Here is a 5,645-nt window from a genome sequence, read left to right on the forward strand (position 1 = left end):
CTAGCGGAAAACATCCAAATAAAACAGTTCTGCTAATTCAGACTTCTTTATAGGCTTCTTTATAGGGACCTGAAATTACACTATAAATATTGAAGAGAAAATTTTTTGCAGAGGACACCTCAGGCATCAATGTGTTGGCTCTGCCTTATCCACCATCCTGAGGAGTCGGTTGGAATCCCAGAGGTCACTCTGAATACCAAACCTCATGCAGGGCAGTGCAGAAGATTAACAGGTGAGCCTTTGATGGTGCTTAATTTGTGCCAGAGCTTCCCAGGACTGAGCCCCGGCACCTCTAGGCTTGGCAGTTCATAGCCCCCGCACCTCTGGGCTTGCTGCATCAGTTGTGTTTGTAAAAAAATTGCTTGAGCCCCAGCACCTCTTTCATTACAAATTAAGCACTGGCCATTGACTTGCTCAGTTATTTTAGACTGTGAAGAAAACATCACTATATAATGCCATCTGTTTACTTACTGGTATGTCATTTTAAATAAATCTACTAAATTTAACTAATTACTGAGGTATTTCCATTACTGTCTGCTTCATCTCAGATCCAAAGGTAAAGTACACATTACATTTATTCTCATCCTATGTGTTTAGAATTTCTACTGAGATCTGTGAATAGGAGTTACACATACACAGAGGTTGAAATTCACTCATGCAGAAGGCCAACACAGAGCCTTTGTAGCACTAATTCCCACTTCAGCCCTCAACTTGGGCCTTGAGTAGGACTTGTGTAATGCATAGGCTTTGTGGGGGCCCTCTGCTGAGAGGTGGGTATCAGCTAGAGAGAAGAGAATTGATAACCAGTGAAAACCAGGCTCCCTGCACACCTTCAAAACAACTTTTTAAATGTATTGTAGTATAATTCAGGTGCCGCCTGCTGTACAGAATCTCTCTCTAGCATTATTAGGGAGTAGTATGAATATCCTCCAAATATTTCACTCCCTTCAGTATTTTAGTGACAATAGTTAATCTTAGCTTACAGTAATTTGTACATTAATATCAGACAGTTCTTACCTGTTCCTCTTCCTAACTGAGAATTCCATGGTACACATTTGTTTAAATATACTTAAAATAGTGGTTCTTTAGCACAACTGCCTGCACTTTTTGTGATCAATATGGTTGGTGTATTATGAAACACATGCAGGGGATCCTATTTTTGTTATCCAGCACATTACCACAGCCAATCCCAATAGTTTGTTCAGACACATCAATGTAATGTGTTGCATACTGCCTAGGGAATGCAGAGCATAGGAAGTTTTCACTTCCCTGCAGAGTGTAGCCACTGCACCAAGGAATAAATCAAAGTTATGCACAATACACAGAACTCGGCCCTTTGACATTGCCAGTTTGCTTCATTAAAGTAGGACTGAATGAATAAACTTCCTCTATTCAGCAGCCATGGCAAGCGAAGAGTTTCAAAAGGTATTGCAACATGAAGTTCTATAAAAGTGATTAAGTGACTTAGAAGCCTAAGTCTCATTAACTTTTAATGAGACTTAGGCTTCTAAATCACTTAGGGGGGTTAAAATTTCACCCACAATGAGAATAATGATGTTTAACAGTTGTTCAGTTAATCAATAATTTTTTTAAATACAACAACAAAAAATTTACGCCAGCTTTGAAACTTCCCATTTTTAGCACTGTCTAACAAGAAAGGCAATCTTTCACTCTTACTTTACATTCAACTGTCAAGATTAATATAGTTTAAAATAATACAACCATTTAGATTAGGTATTTTTAATTCCATAATAATTCAATACTGTGAACAACTGAAGAATTATCCTTGAAATTAGATGAAAAGATAGTACTGAAAATGCAAAAGTTTCAGGTATCTGGGTTCCAGAATCCAGGACAATGGAGGACAAAATTAGAGTTAGGATAATAAAATGCCTGGCTCAAATGGAGCTAAGTAAGTGGGGTAGCATGTGAAAGTAAGATACCAGTAGATTTAAATGGGAATGTCTTTAAAATCATGATTCATCCAGTTTTAGTTTAAAGTGCTGAGCAACAAGAAAGAAGAATAGGCAAATGATCTGTTCCACAAAAATGTGAACATTGAGATGGTTGGTGGTGTAAGCAAGAAAGACCGCATGAGGAATGCAGACGCAGATGGTTTGGTCATGTAAAGTGCAGTTCTGACAACTATGTGGGTAAGAGTGCAACAGATCAAGATTGAAGGGAAAAGACTGATTGACCCAAGAAGTAGCGGTGGGATGTCCTAAAGGAAGTGGTGTGATAGAGGGCATGGCACTGACTACAGCACTTTGGAAGGAAACATTTGTAGAGCAGACCCTATTTGATGGGATTAACACAAAGAAGTAGAGATTAGGTATTTTTACTAGGCCAGACCATACACTCTGCCACCACTGACAAAAGAGACAAAAACCCAGTAGATGTTGTCTGGGGGTGCAAGAGAAGGAGTGTCATCCCCATGGACTACTTTCTCTGATCCCAGTGGAGACCCTCTATGGGGTGTGAACAGGTTGAGAGCAGGACTGAGGGGATGTGCACTCTTCATGTACAATCCCCTCACCAGCTCAGTAGAAGAATCCACCTAAATTAATGCTGCCCATGAGGCAGCATTAACATATATGCTTCTCCTCTCTGTGCTATGGGGAAGGCGGGAGGACAGCTTCTCAGGGGCTTCCCTCCTGGTCACTGTCCCTCTGGGGCAAAGAATGTCCAGAGGGGGTAAGTAGAAGGTGAGCATCTGGCCCCACCTCCCTCTGCACCACCTTGCAGAGCTGGCCACCTACAGCAGGATGAGCAGGCTGCACTGTCCTATAAGGTGGTGCAGCCTGAGCTGCCCTTTGTGCAGTAAGTCTATCAGGGCATAGTTTTGCCTCGTTGTACTGCCCAGGGACAGGGAAGCTCCAAAAAACCCCAGCTTGGACCAGTGATATTACACTTTGACGCTGAGTCATTTTTCTGAATCCCTCACATCTCATATGCCATAGAGGCCCACTGAGGGTTCACTGGTCTGTAACAGCCACATCTTTCAGGCCTGACAAACTCACTACTCCTGACACATTGCTGTCACGATATTTAGCAAATAAAAGCTTATATCATATTGGTCAGCACAAGGATTGCGAGATGCATATATCGGTGTCAGGCAAGAAGCTGAGTGTATGCGCTAAAATATGTTTAAACTATGTAACCAGACATAGTTGATAAACAAGTATTTCCCAGATAAAGGAATGTTGATTCTGCCTAGAGCGCTGAAGTAAGTAAGCAGGACAAGTCAAACACAATGAGAGTTCATTTGCATCTGAAGGACAGGGTCAAAATTCAAAATGATCTGGACAAATTGGAGAAATGGTCTGAGGTAAACCGGATGAAGTTCAATAAAGACAAATGCAAAGTGCTCCACTTAGGAAGGAACAATCAGTTTCACACATACAGAATGGGAAGAGACTGTCTAGGAAGGAGTATGGCAGAAAGAGATCTAGGGGTCATAGTGGACCACAAGCTAAATATGAGTCAACAGTGTGATACTGTTGCAAAAGAAGCAAACGTGATTCTGGGATGTATTAACAGATGTATTGTAAACAAGACACGAGAAGTCATTCTTCTGCTCTACTTTGCACTGGTTAGGCCTCAACTGGAGTATTGTGTCCAGTTCTGGGCGCCGCATTTCAAGAAGGATGTAGAGAAATTGGAGAGGGTCCAGAGAAGAGCAACAAGAACGATCAAAGGTCTTGAGAATATGACCTATGAAGGAAGGCTGAAAGAATTGGGTTTATTTAGTTTGAAAAAGAGAAGACTGAGAGGGGACATGATAGCAGTTTTCAGGTATCTAAAAGGGTGTCATCAGGAGGAGGGAGAAAACTTGTTCACTTTAGCCTCTAATGATAGAACAAGAAGCAATGGGCTTAAACTGCAGCAAGGGAGATTTAGGTTGGACATTAGGAAAAAGTTTCTAACTGTCAGGGTAGTTAAACACTGGAATAAATTGCCTAGGGAGGTTGTGGAATCTCCATCTCCGGAGATATTTAAGAGTAGGTTAGATAAATGTCTATCAGGGATGGTCTAGACAGTATTGGTCCTGCCATGAGGGCAGGGGACTGGACTCGATGACCTCTTGAGGTCCCTTCCAGTCCTAGAGTCTATGAATTTATGAAGTCAACAGGACTATCCAATTAACAAGAGGATGATTAAACAATGCAGCACTAGCAATACAGGGAACAAACAGCAGGAATGCATTTCAGAGGTATATAGGACTACAAGCTTTGGGGGGGGCGGGCGGGGGTGTCAAAAAGATATTTTTGTTATCCAGCAATGAGGGAGCAAAAAGGACAGTGTTTTTTGTATCCAGGGAAGCTGGATCCTGGCTCTGGAGGCTGGTGACACTGAGAGGCTGCTGAAGGTGAGATGCTTATCTGAGATTTTAGCCTGGTACAGTTATGTTAGTCTCCTACAAGCGTGTTATACTTTTGTTTTATTTGTAACCATATCTGTTTCCACTATCCTTATTCAGAATCACTTAAATCTCTATCTCTGTTAACAAACTTCTGTTTTATCATAAGTCGATCTCAGTTCTGTAATATTTAGTGTGAATTTTTAGTTGAATCATACCACCAGCATGTATGCTGTCTCACTGAAAATAGCAAAGTCTGTAATTTCTGTGAGTGTCCAGTGGCAATGGCTGAATACTCCAGGGGAACTCCAGTGCTCTTCCAGGGGGTACTAAGAATTATCTTCAAGGCAAAGTCTGTGCCAGCAAATCTCTTTTACTCAGGGAGGGGTGTGACACAATGACCTATGGTTTGGGGTTGGGGTGGGGGGCAAGAAAGTGTCGCACCCTGCAACCCTATACTAAAAATTCAATAGTGCATGGATCAAAGTGCACTACAGAACTTTTAGTGGGTCCTGGCAGAGTCCTCACAGCCAGGTGTTGCCTCGCAGGCTAGAGTGACATAGATTTATACCCTAGCTTGCTATATTAAATTGCCATGTAAACAAGTCCCCGGTCAGGCAGAGCAGGTACTTGAAACTGAATCACCCACACATCACAAGCTAGTGCCCTAACCACCAGGTTCTAGAGTGTTTCTCTCACCAATTCTGATATGCCTCCTGGTGAAATTAAATAAAAATGTTCGTCAGTCCTAATTACAACCTTTTGAAAAACTATTTTTCCAAATGCTATAAAGTGCAGTGTAGCATGCTGCATGGAAAAAAAAAACCTTGTCCACAAAAATCTGAAGGTTTGTGTTTGCTTTTCATGGTTTAAGGGTGACATTGCATTCATTACTCTCGATATAAGTCAGACATGGTGCCCAGGTTCTAAAGCCATTGGGAGATGTTAGATAAAGATCAAACATAATAAAATAGTACTAAGGCACAAGGGTGAGTAAAATATGGAGATTTAGCCATAAGTCTTAGTTTCCATTCTTTCAGGCCTTACTGTTATTTGAACTATATATACTTGAGATCTAACATGTAACAACATTTCTTCACCTGACCAAGACTTATGTATTTATGCTTATAAATTATGCCTTATTATCTAATTAATTTAGTTATTTTAGCTGAATTTATGAGCCGGTGATGTGGCCAATTTGTTACATAGTTATTAAACTATGCATGATTTTTATTGTTAGATTTTTCCCAAGTATGCACTAATTCCATCCTTTTGAGATGTACTT

The sequence above is a fragment of the Gopherus evgoodei genome, chromosome 5 (genome assembly GCF_007399415.2).
Source record: "Gopherus evgoodei ecotype Sinaloan lineage chromosome 5, rGopEvg1_v1.p, whole genome shotgun sequence".
NCBI lineage: Eukaryota > Metazoa > Chordata > Testudines > Testudinidae > Gopherus > Gopherus evgoodei.